We start from the raw sequence: 15,114 nt of genomic DNA on the forward strand, positions 1-15,114 counted from the left end.
CATATAAAGCTGGAGCCCTGAAGGTCTGCCCTATCAGTGAAGAAGTGAAACACCCAACACAGAGAAGGAACAAGGAATCTCAACTGGTCAGAGAGAGGGAAGAGTGGGAACAAGTCTCCATTGTGAATGAACATTACTAAACTTTGTCACATGTGGCCTTGGAGTTCAAAACTATACTACCCATATTTGGAAACTGTCACATTGAGAAGTTAACACAAAAATGGTACTGGTGTGTAATACCCCTAGAGTTGCTGATGAAGCCAATGTAAAATTATTCTTAAAGGACATGACATGTCTTCAACTAATTCCACAATAAAAACTGACTGGAAAGGAGCTCCCAATCCAGTACTACCGAGTACAAAAGAAAAATATTCATCATGAACAAGAACCAGGAAATAAAATAAATAGCAGATTTTGACTATCCAAAACTAAAGATAAGTAAAGAAGTAATCATATATGTATTTAGAATAAAAAGTTGTATAAGAAGAAATAAAACTAAAAGGCCAAGATGTTATGAATAAATGACAAATTGGAACAAATGGCTTATAAAAATCAGCGCATATAGTCATTAAAATGTATAGTGTAATAGACAAGTTAAATAGTAAATTAAACACAGCTAAACTAGAAAGCACTCAATCTAAGAAAACTGGCCAGAATGCAGCAGAGAAAGAGAAAGAATGGGAAATATTCCAGGGAAGTTAAAAGAGACTTAGAGGACAAAATGAAAGATGTCAACTAGAAATCTAGAAGTTTCTGGAAGAAGGCATAAAACAAACAGGGAGAAGCACAATTTTAAGAGAAAATAATAGAAAATTTTAAAAATTGGTGAAAGACATAAATCCTCAGATTCAGGAATCTAAGTCATGACCATAACAAACTAAAATAAATTCACATTTCTACACAAAATAGTGAGGTTTCAGAGCACTAATATCAAAAAAGATCTTAAAAGCATTCAGAAGCAACAGAAAGAATGCATACTCATTAATAACAGTATGTATGACCAATAGAAGAATTCTACACTGCAGCAATGGAGTAATATGTCATTTTACTCCTATTTTTCAGTGTGGTTAACTTGCATCAGCTCTCTTTTCTCTCCCCCACTCTCATTCTCTTTCCCTGCCTCTCTTTCTTCCTTCACCTTTTTTCCCTTTTTTAAAAAAATCATTCCCATCAAGTATGTGTACTTTTGTATGTTTGGGTATTTATTTAACTACTGATTCTACTTGTTTAACAATTACAGGGCTATTCTTTTTCTTTTTCTTTTTTTTTTTTTTGTTGAGACAGAGTCTTGCTCTGTCTCCCAGGCTGGAGTGCAGTGGCACAATCTTGGCTCACTGCAGCCTCTGCCTCCCAGGTTCAAGCGATTCTCCTGCCTCCGCCTTCTGAATAGCTGGAATTACAAGGGTGTGCCACCATGTTCAGCTAATTTTCATATTTTTAGTAGAGACTGGCATTTCACTATGTTGGCCAGGCTGGTCTCGAAACTCCTGACCTCAAATGATCCACACACCTCAGCCTCCCAAATTGCTGAGATTATAGGCATGAGCCACTGTGCCCAGCCTCTTCTTTTGTTTTTATTCTGGAGTTACTTTTAGTATGTTACATCTTTATAGGAGTTTACCTATTTCATTTATGTTTTCAAATTTATTGGCACAAAGTTGTTCATAGTATTGTCTTATGATTTCTGATTCTGTAGTATTGTCTTGATAATTTTATAATCAGACTATAGTGTAATGTGTTTAAAAATCAAAGAAACAATACAATTAGAAAGCATAATAATATAAACTATGAAGATGGACTATGACCAAATACATCTGCCTGGACACCCAGTGAAAACACATACCTTAAATATGGTGACTTGGAAAAGCTGAAAATCAAAGAGTAAGTGAAAGCATTAGGCAAGTGCAAACAAATTAAAGCTACTGTTGTGGCTTAATATTGAACACAGGTGTATTTGGGGCAAAAACCATTAGGATTAAAAACATTTTATAATGTCAAAGACTAAAGTTCACAATGAAAATATAAGCTATGGATATCAATGCCTTAAGTCACATAGTACAACTTATAAGGAAAACAAAGGAAATTTTATTTAAAAACTAGAAACACAGTAGTGGTAGAAAATGTGACTCACTTTTCTTAGTTCATGACCCATCAAGTGATCCAAAATTAGATAAGGATACAGGAGAAATAAATAACATAATAATGTAGCTTCAATATATATTACAGAATATATACACACATGCATGTATACACACATGCACAAACACACATACATATAGAAAAAGAAAAAAAACCTTTTCAGGTGCCCATGGAATATGAAGAAACACTGATTATATATTAGACAATTAAAAAGGAGCTCACCCTTTCATAATTCTTACAAACTACAATAGTAGTTCAATTTCTAGTAATGACATGCTGGGTATTTACAACCAATTGTCCCTAGTGAGGGCAACTAAAGAAAACTGGGTAAAATATGAAGAAAAGGGCCAGGCACAGTGGCTCATGCCTATAATCCCAGCACTTTGGGAGGCCGAGGCAGGTGGATCACCTGAGGTCAGGAGTTTGAGACCAGCCTGGCCAACATGGTGAAACCCCGTCCCTACTAAAAATACAGAAATTAGGTGGGAGTGGTGGCACATGCCTGTGATCCCAGCTACTCGGGAGGCTGAGGCAGGGGAATCACTTGAACCCAGGAGGCGGAGGTTGCAGTGAGCCAAGATTGTGCCACTGCACTCCAGCCTCGGCGACAGAGTAAGACTGTCTCAAAAAAACAAACAAACAAAAACAAAACAACAACAAAAAAAGAAATGAAAAGAACCAACAAAACTTTCTTAAAACTCAAAGTTGTTGGTTGTTCAAAATCTTCAAAGTACTGAAAATTCAGATCAAAATCCAGTAGAAGGAAAGCACCCAATGCTCATAGCCATTTTTATTCAAGATCATTTCCCAAACCTGAAAAAAGAAACAGCCAAACTGAGCTATGCTTTGTGGTCTTGTAGGGCAAATGTATGAAAAGTCAAAACTCAGGCCCAGTAAGACTGGACGTCACCTGAAGGGCCTGGCCCCAGGTAGTGCCCACCCTGATGGGTATACGGCAGTATGTCCTCAGGAAATGTCTCATAACAAATCATTCTGATGCTGCATGGTGACAGCAGAGTGCCACTGACTTTGCAAGAGCTAATACGATTGTTAGTGGCAGCAGCAATGAAAGACCGAAAAACAAACCCAGGTGTACCTTGTGCATATAATCAATTTTAAAGGAAACAGTGCCCCTGTATTTAAACTCTGGCTGCCTTCTCATTGTCCAGATTTCTTTAAGGTTGCCCTGCCTATGAATAGAATCACAGTCTATTTTTAGCTCCATCTTGGATTTGCTATATGAACAGACCCCCAGCAAACTTCTCACTCTGGCCAGCAACATTTCCTCACTAAAAAAATGAGACAACTTTTACCATAGACTGTGTGTACTGACAAAGGGGAATTTGAAGCATTGTCAATAAAGAAAATTACTTTTAAATTACTTAAGTTGCTCAGATGAAACTGAGAGAGAAGGTGCTTGACCTAGAGGGACTGACCAGGGGGTGGGAAGGCCAAGTTTGAAGGGAAGAAGACAGCTCTGCTCTCTGCATTTCTGTATTAACATAAAAGAGGGGTGTTTCTCAGTAAGTCAACTTCTCTGGAGAGTCCTGTTACACCACTCTTGTTCTGTAGTGCTCAGGACAGCATTACCCAGCAATGCACAGTGACTTTGTCAGGCAAATGCTAGGAACAGCATGCATCCACACACATGCCTAATGTGTACCAAGATTGCATATTCCCACTGAGATTGGGAAGTGAGCTATAAGCCCTGTTTCCTCTTTGAGCTACAGAGCTGATGTTCATTTGATTGGACAGTTAAGGCAGAAATCCAATTACTGAGCTAATTAGCACCTTTGAGGGGTAAGCACCACATTTATAGGAGGAAAGCACTGGAGAAAACTCAAATTACCCAGTGTGGCTGACAGTCCACCCTCTTAGAGAATATGTGGAAAGCCAGAGGTCCTAGGGGTACACAGGCAGCTTAGCTTAGTTATTGCTCATCAGAATTTAGACTGTGTTCTACAGGCTTCTGAAAAGATAGCTTTCCAGTGAACATAGTTTTAGAAGATGTTTTAGTTCCCTAAGGAGTTTAGCAAATGACTTTCTTTTGTCTTAATCCTCCTTTAAAAATTGTTTATTCTGCTGCTTGAGAATTCCATTTGTGGTAGGTCTTAAGGTGAAATTAAAATTCCATTTAGGGACTAACTCTGCAGACATGGGATTTCAGCCTTCATTAGAAAGAATTTTGTTGTTTGCTCTATTTTCTGCTACCCTGAGATCTTTTGTTTTTCAAAGCTGCTGTGGAAGTATTTGTAAGGAAAACTGAAGCTGTGATAGAACAGCATGCTGGGGTTCACAGCCTTTCTGAAATGTAACGCAGTGTTTCTTCTTTCCAGCCCATCCGTAGCATCACAGGATGCAACAGGATCTTGCCTAGATGGTTCTCAAATGTCTAAGACATACAGGAAAAGAAAGAATACTTTTTTTTTTTTCTGAAGACAAGCCTTTTCGTTTATTCAAATTATAGTTCCAACCAAATATCTTTTTATCTGTTTTGATTCCCAAAAGACAAGTTCACAAAAGAAGGCTGCATTCTTAGGTTTCTTCTTAAGCACCATTTCTGATAAGTGCTTGTCATTTGTTAAATTATACAGAATATGTCAATGATCATGTTTAAACATAGCCACATATGCAGTGTTGACTGGCAGCTAGTCTTTCTTCTTAGCAAATATTATAGGGACAAAAACTTCAGAAGTACCCTTATTTTTAACCATTCAATAATTTATTCTGCAAATATTTATTGAGTGACTACTATGTGCCAGTTGTGAGCAACAAACTTACTCTCATGGTACTTAGGGACTGATGTAAGAGTCAAATATAATCAGATAATTACACAAAGAGATGTATGATGTGGTGCAAAGTAAAGGCTCCTGAGCCAGCCTCCCTAGGTCATATTCTGGCTGTACCACCTGTTAGATCTGTGACCTTGAACACTCTACTTAATTTCTCTGTGCCTCTGCCTCATCCGCTGTGAGAATGGGCATAAAACTACCTCAGAGGGTAGTTTTGAGGCAATAATAAGCTAATACATATAAAGGACTTAGAACAGGCACAGTGCTACATAAATGTTAGCTGTCGTCATTATGATTGACGTTAGCCTTGACAAGTGCTCCAAAAGAGAGGTACAGGTACAATGCGTGAAAGAGAACACAACAAAGGAATCTCATGCAGCACAGGAGTCAAGGCAGCCTCCCTGAGAAGGTGATACTTGAGCTGAGACTGGAAGGATAAGAGGAATCAATGAGGAAAAATGAGTGGGAATGGAAAGGGATCCCTAAATAGAGGGAACATTTGCAAAGGCTACTGGAGAGGAAAGAGCAACAGGACTAAGAGGTCTGGGCATGTTGAAGGGGTGGAAAAGGAAAACCAACAGGGTTGGAACAAAGAAAGCAAAGGGCAGAGTGATAGAAAAGGCAGGAGCTGGCCAGGCGCGGTGGCTCACAACTGTTATCCCAGCACTTTGTGAGGCCAAGGCGGACCGAGACCATCCTGGCCAACATGGTAAAACCCCACCTCTACTAAAAATACAAAAATTAGCTGGATGTGTGGTGCGTGTCTGTAATCCCAGCTGCTTGGGAAGCTGAGGCAGGAGAATCGCTTGAACCCAGGAGGCGGAGGTTGCAGTGAGCCAAGATTGCACCACTGCACTCCAGCCTGGCGACACAGCAAGACTCCGTCTCAAAAAAGAAAAGAAAAGAAAAAGAAAAAGCAGGAGCCGGATGTGTTCAAGACCAGGCTTTGTACAATTGTCAGTGGGACCTTCATTATGCCCAGATCTTTAAGTAAACCCTATGTGTGATACTGATGTATTTGTGGAAGTCCTTTCTTAATGGCTAATCTATCAGATTTAACCATATGAAATTGCCATTTTGTAGGTGATAATAAACAGTTGACTGCCATCAATTCATAGGCTTGATGTCAATTTCATATTTCATTCTTTAAAGACCGCCACTCAATATTGGAAATAAAAGGACAAAGGTAGGCTGGCATAGCCTCTCCAAGCAGAGTAGATCGGTGCACTTACAAAGGGTTTTGGGGATGTGTGGAGTTCAAGGACTAGTGAGGTTTTGGAGGCATACACGGGTTGACAGCATCTGTATAGGAGATTACTTGAAAAGCCTGTTGTTCATCAGTTGCCCCTCAGAAGTCTGCAGTGAGTCAGCTAACTCTCAGAAGCCACGATTGTCATGGACTGGCTGCCTTATAAAAGCTGTGCACTGAGGAGTGTTTTCATGATGGAATAGGTTCAAAGCTAGTTCCAGTGGTCACTTGTTACCATGGCTGCAGACAATCTGAGAGCTTTCGTTCTCATGGTTCAACCTAAGAAATGTCTATAAGAGTATACCCAGCTCTTGAAAGCAGGTGGTGGAGATGTTGACTACTCATCACCATTTCCTGAAATCAATTTAAAGAGAAAGATATCTATTTGGACACTGTTCTCAAGTTCTGAAAGAGAGGGGTGTCATATTGGCAGTTTAACACTTGCCTTTTTTTTTTTTTTTTTTTTTTAGGCAGATTCTCACTCTGTCACCCAGGCGCAGAGTGCAGTGGTGCAATCTCGGCTCACTGCGACCTTGACCTCCTGGGTTCAAGCGATTCTCCTCCCTCAGCCTCCCAAGTAGCTGAGATTATAGGAGTGCACCACCACACCTGGCTAATCTTTTTCGTATTTTTAGTAGAGGGGGGGTTTTGCACTGTTTGCCAGGCTGGTACCAAGCTCCTGACTTCAAATGATCCGCCTGCCTCAGCCTCCCAGAGTGTTGGGATTACAGGCATGAGCCACCATGTTCGGCCTAAATACTTGCTTTGATTTTGCAGATCTGGGGCTCCAAATTGATTAAGACACAAGGCCATTCTCTCCAAATCAGAGAGCTACTCATCTCTCCCCTCTATGCGTTTCTTGTACTGTTCCCTCTATTTCTTATGAGACTCCTCTCTTCCTGCAGTGTGGTAAAACTACAGCAACCGTCTTAACCTGTGAGCTCTATCGCATTTTCATTTTCCACTCATGCAGCTGGTTCTGTAAACTAACTCCTCCGCTTGGGAGGATCTAATCATGACCTTCTACCCTTTTGTGGCCTCTTCTAGTACAAGGCGTGTGGATAATTCCAACACAAGACTGGCCGTCCAAATTGAAAGAGATCCAGGTAAGAAGATCTCTTCTCTCTTTTTAAACTATTTATTGCTGTATGGATGGATTCTCAAAAGGAAGAATTAAATACTCTGTACTCATTGTGGAGACAATGCACGTCTTAGTTAATATGCTGACTGTGGAATGAAACTGTGCAGGTAGACTGATCAAGCATTCTGAGTTGGTTTGACAGTGTATTGCTCCACTGCTTAGAATTGATTAGGACCTTGCTCAGTATTGGATAACTCTGTTAATCAAGACATTGTAGGCTGTGTGTAGTAGACCTCAAACACAGACTATAAACTTGAGATTTGTCTTTTAGGAAAAAAAAGTTCTTTGGAAAAACATCAGCATGGTAATGTCCTTGAAGGCAAACCATTCCACGATCCAGGATCTAGAAGCTTTCAAAAACTTTGGTCAGCATTAAGCTATGGAAGGATTTACCTGCTAGAAGATTATTTTACTTTTTTCTTTCCATAATCAATCTCCTTTTTTAACCATTCTGTTTCTTCCTTCCTCATATTAGAATGCAAATTTTAACTGTTCTCTATTTTTATCCTCCTCACTCCCTTCTTTGTGCCCCCAAATCTGCCTAGGAACAATTGTATCATGCTCATTATCTATATTTGAATTGCATATACATGATTAATTCGAAATCAGAATTTGAAATTTGAGATACCTGGAGAGAGAGGCTTATTTTTTGTTGAACTGCATGTCAGTACAATGAGGGAGGAGAGGTACTGATATCTCTGAGGTGCAGCTGTGGGACTGTGATGTTACAAGCCTATTGATATGAGGCAGAGGGACAGTTTCCCAAGCACATTGTGCTGTTAGTGAATCATAATTGCTGTCTCATTTTAATCTAATTATGCAGATATGTGGTCAATGTGTTCTAAGAAGATGCCCTGAGTTGAATCTCTACTTTTAGTGATTTTAATTGTTTTGTTTTATTTAAACATTGAACAGTTTGAACAATTAAGCAAAGGCTAATTCTCTCATTCAGGCCTTTCCTTTCAAAGTGCCAGAGACTGAAAGTAATCTTTAATTAGTGTCTCAGAATGCATGCTGCTTCATCAGAGAAAATGAATATAGTGCAGGTCAAGGAAGCTTCATCTGCATAGAAGATTAAGCATACTGATACATTATTAGACTACATGGCATGACTCAGCCCACAGAACAATTTCTTTCCATTAATCATAATTAGGTTATAAATGCTCTAATTTTGATTCAGCTTTCAACTGTCATGAGTGGCCAGCAAAGATATTCATAGTTTGATAGTGTTATTCTGTAGATTTCTTAGAGGCGGATTGGTGATCTTCCTTGTGTAAGTGCACTTGGGGCATATTCACCTTCTTGTACCACTCCCTGCCTTCTGTACCCTGATTGTGCCCTGGTTCCCTTGGATACAAAGCAGGGATGCTCCGGTCAGATCTGCAGTCTTCATCCCTGTCCTCCCCGAATCTCCGTCTCCACTCAAATAGACAATCCAGAAGGGAGTGTTGAGTTTTGCTTTAGGCATTTCCTCTTTGGGACAACTATGCCTATGGCTTTCCAGAGCCATAATTTCCTCTCCTAAAGAAAAGCTACTCCTAAAATAAAAGTCGTGAACGTGAACGTTTTTCCTACGCTTCTCCCAATGCTTACTCCACCCACAGGACCACAGACCAGGAAGACTTCCCATGTTATCCAATCTTCTCTTTAAAAAATCTTATATCCCTCATCTTGAGAGATCCCTTGAAAGGAGGGAAAAGAGTCAGGGCTCAGCAGGGAGGATATAGGAAATGCACTACGCACTCCTAATTTCACCCCCACTCAACACGCACCCCTGGCTTTCCACTGGGAAGCAAGGTATTCCATCATTCCATCTCCTTTGCTGCTTCCTCCTTCACCCTTCCTTGGATGTCATTATCCACCCAATTAAAATGGCCAAAGTTAAACAAACAAGCAACAATGGACAATTCCAAGTCCTGGCAAGGATGCAGAATTAGAGCTGTCAATCACTGCTGGGGAAATGCAAAAACATTACAGCCCCTTTGGAGAACAGCAGCCCTGCTCCTAAGCATTTACTCAAGAGAAACGGGGAGTGTCATATTCACACAAACTCCTGTTCATGACTCTTGGTAGTGATTTAACCCATAATCACCAAAACTGGAAACAACCCAAGTGTCCTTCAGCAGATGAATGGATAAACAAACTGTAGCACATGCATACAGAGGGATACTACTCAAAGGTGAAACAGAACACACTCATATATACAGCAGATGAATGCATTATTCTAAGTGCTGGCTATATGACTATATGCATTTTTCAAGACTCATAGAATAGTACACTAAAATGGATGAATTTTACCCTACATAAATTATTCTTCAATAAACCTGAATTTTTAATGTATATATAATTTAAGAACAAATAGTATCCATTTATATATAGTGTAACAACTTATATGTTATATAATATGTAAAATATGTTTGTATATAACAAATAATACTAGCAATGATTGTTTTTGTTACATATTATAGCACCTATATATAAAATGATGCTGCTTATTGCCTGTAAATTATACAGAGAGAATATAAAGGGAAAAAAATAGGAGGGTCCCATATAATCCACTGAAATGTGGGAAGAACAGATCTTTTCTCTTTTATGTATATAAAGAGTCTGATTTTGCCCTTAATCAGATGACCGCTCACTGTTTCCTAGGTCTGGGTACACAGCAAGAAGTAGGCATTCACTGATCATATTTCTTGTCTACCTTTAGGGAATGATGACAACAATCTCAATTCCATTTTTTATGAACACTTAACAAGGACCCTCCAGGAGTCCCTCTGTGGAGACTTAGTTCTTGGTCGTTGGGGCAACTACAGCTCTGGCGATTGCTTTATTTTGGCTTCAGATGACCTCAATGCCTTTGTTCACCTGATTGAAATTGGAAATGGTCTTGTCACCTTTCAACTTCGAGGACTGGAATTCCGAGGTAAGAATTTCTTCATTGTGGAAACTGTTGACAGTTGGTTGCTTGAGTTAATTATCAAGCAAAACTTTAGGAAGAAGTCCCTGTTAAACAGGAAAAACATAATGTCTTCCTACTGAAAGAGAGCTTGCCACCACTACCTTGATATAAATAAACTACAGTCATCTGAAGGAATAAAAACATAAACCATAGAATGGCATGTAAACTTGTGGATTAGCAAACCAGGACATTGGTTTATTAGCAAATCAGGATATTGATTTGGGAATAAATATCCCAAAGCTTTTCCCATTGGGAAAAGCTCAGAAGCCACAGGAGGTTGTGGGGAACATCAGGGCTCCAAATGGAGTCAGCCCGATGTTTTTCTGTGGGCCACAGGTGTTGGGATCTGCTGTGTGCAAATCATTTAAAGTCTTAGAGCTTTTCTTTCCTATCTGCAAAATAATAATAATGAGAATGGGTGCCTTATAATGTTACTGTGTGGTTTGAGATCATGTAGAAGGCACTTCATGAATCCTCATTGCTTTGTGGTTATTGAGTCTGCCTGAATCTTGAAAGTTTAACCCCAGTTTTCCTGCAAATCAGGAGCTGGGGTTATGTGGGATGCAGAAAGTGGTATAAGTGATGTACCTGTTGCCTTCTCCTGCGTTGTTTATTCCTTTACACGTTGCATGTTTTCTGAACATCTCCTCTGTATCAGGCAGTGTTTTAATACTGGAGATGCAATGGACACATGACATGAAAGAGTCTTATCCCGATGAAGCTTACCCCCAGTGAGAGACACCTAAAGTAAACAAGTAAATAAACAAGCAAACTTATTATAGCTTGGAGCAAGTGCTATGAAGGAAGTAAACAGGGTTCTGAAACCCAAAGTCACTGCAGAGGATGAGGGTGAGGAGGTGCCACGTTCAATGGGGTGGTCAAGGAAGGCCTCGAGAGGAGAGCAGGAGGAAGAAAGTCCCCAGTGCAGGAACTGATAACTGCTAAATGCATGAGTCAGGCAGCATCTCAGAGCATTCCTGACATCTGGGAGGACTCAAATGACTAGGGCTGACCAGCGCTCGCAGCAACTTGACATGAGGCAGCAGGAAGCCCAGTAATGTGAGATCTCCCCGCCAGTGTCAGGGACTATGTTATTCTCTATGTTACGGGGAACGATGTAGGGACTCTGGATGAGGGAATGGTTGACCCTCTCTACACTTTAAGAGATTGGTCTGGTGGCTGTGTGGAGAATGTACTGGGGGAAGACAAAAGTAGAAGCAGGGAAACCATTTAAGACTGCATTGTAGACACCCAAGCAGAAGATGGCGGCAGAGACACGGAAGTGCCCAGAGACTGGGAGGTGGAATCAGAAGGGCTAGCTGTTAGAGGTGAGTGAGAGGGGAGGCTCTGTGTGCCCCCCAAGTTTCTAGATCGAGTATCTGCGTAGGTAGAGGTGTGTTTACTAAAACAGGGAAGCCTGAAAGAGGAATAGGACTTTTTGGTCTAGTGGTGGAAGCATTCAAGTGAATGTGCCAAGTAGCTAGGACGTACAGTCTGACAGTTATTCAGGAGACATTAATTTAGCACTGATTACATGTCATGCATTAATGTAGGTACCATGAATACAGAAGTTAAGCCCCCACCTTAAGATGCTGGGAGCCTCACAGAGAAGACAGGTATGGAAGGAGCTCATGTGAAATGAGTATCCCATGAAATGAGTATTATGACAGTGTCCTGCTAGGGCCACATTAGGGACCAGAGGAGAGGCACTGGTGTCAGGTTGGAGTCTGGGTCAGCTCAGTGGAGGAGAAAAGAGGAGCAGCAGATGTGATGACAAGAAAGCACCAAGTCATCAGATGTGTTCTCAGCAGGTAGTTTGGAAGTGGTTATAGGTAGTGCTAGAAAGGTGAGCAGGAGCCAGTTCATACCTGTTCAAACCCTCACTGTGACAAAAGGACAATTGAACACCATTGTCTAAAGATGATCAGTTATCTCGGTTCTTTGGATGGAATTTCTAGCATTAGTTTTGTGAATATCCGTGCCTTTCCACATTCCTAAATAAATGTATACAAAATGTTTTTTTCTAGAGTGGTAGGTTCCGTGTTTTAGGTGTACCTTCTGTGCACTTTTCTGAATTTTAAGAATCTAATTTAGGGGGCTTAGTTTGGGGAAGGTTATTGAGCAGGGGAATAGTGATAAAACTCTACAGAGTAATCACAGAAAGGATATTTCCCCTACATTTAGCACAGATGCCAGAAAATGTCATGAGAGATGGTGGGAATAAGTGCCTCCAGTGCAATAATACAATAGAATTGTGCTGCTTTCTGAATTTCTGAATCTCAGCTCTTTTGAGAGCTTTTCTTTCTTTTTTTTCAGTATATTCCTTTTTAAATATAATTTCAACTTTGATTTTAGATTCAGAGGGTACATGTGTAGGTTTGTTACATGGATCTATTGTGTGATGCTGAGATATGACATATGATTTGTCCCATCACTGAGGTACTGCTCATAGTACTCAACAGGTTTTCAACCCTTGTCCCCTTTTCTACCTACCATGTCTACTAGTCCCCAGTGTCTATTGTTGCCTTCTTTATATCAATTAGTACCAAATGTTTAGCTCCCATTAATAAGTGAGAACATCTGGTATTTGGTTTTCTATTCCTGCATTAATTTGCTTAGGAAAATGGCATCCAACGGCATCCACGTTGCTGCAAAGGACATTTTTTTAATGGCTACATAGTATTCCATGGTGTATACGTACCCCCATTTTCTTTATCCAGTCTACTGTTGATGGGCACCTAGGTTGATTCCAGGTCTTTGCTAGTGCTGCAGTGAACATATGAGTGCATGTGTCTGTTTGGTATAACAATTTATTTTATTTGCGTATATATACCCAGAAATGGGATTGCTGAGTTGAAAGGTAGTTCTGTTTTAAAGTGCTTTGAGAAATCTCCAAACTGCTTTCCACAGTGGCTAGACTAATTTACATTCCCGTCAACAGTGTATGAATGTTCCCTTTTCTCTGCGGCCTCGCCAGCATCTGTTTTTTTTTTTTTTTTTTAAATAATAGCTATTCTGATTAATGTGAGATGGTATCTCATTGTGGTTCTGATTTCATTTATCTGATGATTAGTGATGTTGAGCATTTTTTTCTTGTGTTAGTTGGCCGCTTGTATGTCTTCTTTTGAGAAGTATCTGTTCATATCTTTTACCCATTTTTTAATGGGGTTATTTATTTTTTGCTTGTTTGCTTGTTTCATTCCCTTATAGATTCTGGATATTAGACCTTTGTCAGTCGCATAGTTTGGGAATATTATCTCCCAATCTGTAGGTTGTCTTTTATTCTATTGATAGTTTGGTTTTGTTTTTGTTTTTATTTTTTTGTTTATTTTTGTTTTGTTTTTTGCTATGCAGAAGCTCTTAGTTTAATTGGGTCTCATTTGCCAATTTTTGGTTTTTTGCAATTACTTTTGAAGACTTAGTCATAAATTCTTTCCTAAGGCCCATGTCCAGAATAATGTTTTCTAGGTTTTCCTCCTATAGTTTGAGGACTTACATTTAAATCTTTAATTGATCTTGGGTTAATTTTTGTATATGGTGAAAGGTAGGGGTCCAGTTTCATTCTTCTGCATGTGGCTAGCCAGCTTTCCAAGTACCATTTATTGAATAGGGAGCCCTTTCCCCATTGCTTATTTTTGTTGACTTTGTCAAAAATCAGATGGCTATAGGTGTGTGGCTTTTTATTTCTGGGTTTGCTATTCTGTTCCATTGGTCTGTGTGTCTGTTTTTGTACCAGTACCATGCTGTTTTGGTTATTATAGGCTTAGAGTATAGTTTGAAGTAGGGTAATTGATGCCTCTGGATTTGTTCCTTTTGTTTAGGATTGATTTTGCTACTTGGGCTTTTTTTCAGTTCTATATGGATTTTAGAATAGTTTTTTTTTTAGCTCTGGGAAAAATTACATTGGTAGTTTGATGGGAATAGAGTCTATAGACTGCTTTGAGCTGTATGGTCATTTTTTAAAATTATACTTTAAATTCTGGGATACATGTGCAGAATGTGCAGGTTTGTTACATAGGTATACACGTGCCATGGTGGTTTGCTGCACCCATCAACCCGTCATCTACATTAGGTATTTCTCCTAATGCTATCCCTCCCCTAGCCCTGCAACAGGCCCCGGTGTGTGATGTTCCCCTCGCTGTGTCCATGGGTTCTCATTGTTCAACTCCTATGTTGATTCTTCCAATCCATGAGCAAGGAATGTTTTCCCATTTGTTTGTGTCATCCATAATTGTTTTCAGCAGTGTTTTTCTAGTTCTCCTTGTAGAGATCTTTTACCTTTTTGGTTAGATATATTCTTAGGTATTTGTGTGTGTGTGTGTGTGTGTGTCTATTGTAAATGAGATTATGTTTTTGATTTGGCTCTCAGCTTGAATGTTACTAGTGTGTAGAAATGCTACTACATTTTGTACATTGATTTTGTATCCTGGAACTTTACTGAAGTTATTTTATCAATTCCAGGAGGCTTTTGGCAGAGTCTATAAGGGTTCTCTGACTATACAATCATATGATCAGTAAAGAGAGATATTTTGACTTCTTTTTCTATTTGGATGTCTTTTATTTATTTCTCTGAACTGGCTGCTCTGGCTAGGACTTCCAGTACTATGTTGAATAGGAGTGATAAGAGTGGGCATCCGTGTCTTGTTCCAGTTTCAAGGGGAATGCTTCCAGCGATTTGTTTGTCATAGATGAGTCTTATTATTTTGAGGTGTATTCCTTCTATCCTTCATTTCTTGAGGGTCTTTACCATGAAGGGATGTTGAATTTTATGGAAAGGTGTTTTTCCATGTCTAGTCATATGATCATATGGTTTTTGTTTTTAATTCTGTTTATG

The 15,114-nt window shown here is 39.6% G+C and overlaps 1 protein-coding gene across 1 annotated transcript in view; it reads left to right on the top strand.

Moving 5' to 3' along the window:
- The window catches only part of PCNX2 (pecanex 2), a 275,321-nt gene that overhangs the window by 230,042 nt on the left and 30,165 nt on the right, over positions 1-15,114 (top strand). Inside the window, exons 22-23 of the transcript XR_002732387.2 lie at positions 7,228-7,286; positions 10,029-10,244. The gene's annotated coding sequence lies outside the window, so the exon portion shown is untranslated. The remainder of the gene's footprint in view (positions 1-7,227; positions 7,287-10,028; positions 10,245-15,114) is intronic.

The sequence above is a fragment of the Piliocolobus tephrosceles genome, chromosome 1 (assembly GCF_002776525.5).
Source record: "Piliocolobus tephrosceles isolate RC106 chromosome 1, ASM277652v3, whole genome shotgun sequence".
Classification (NCBI taxonomy): Eukaryota; Metazoa; Chordata; class Mammalia; order Primates; family Cercopithecidae; genus Piliocolobus; species Piliocolobus tephrosceles.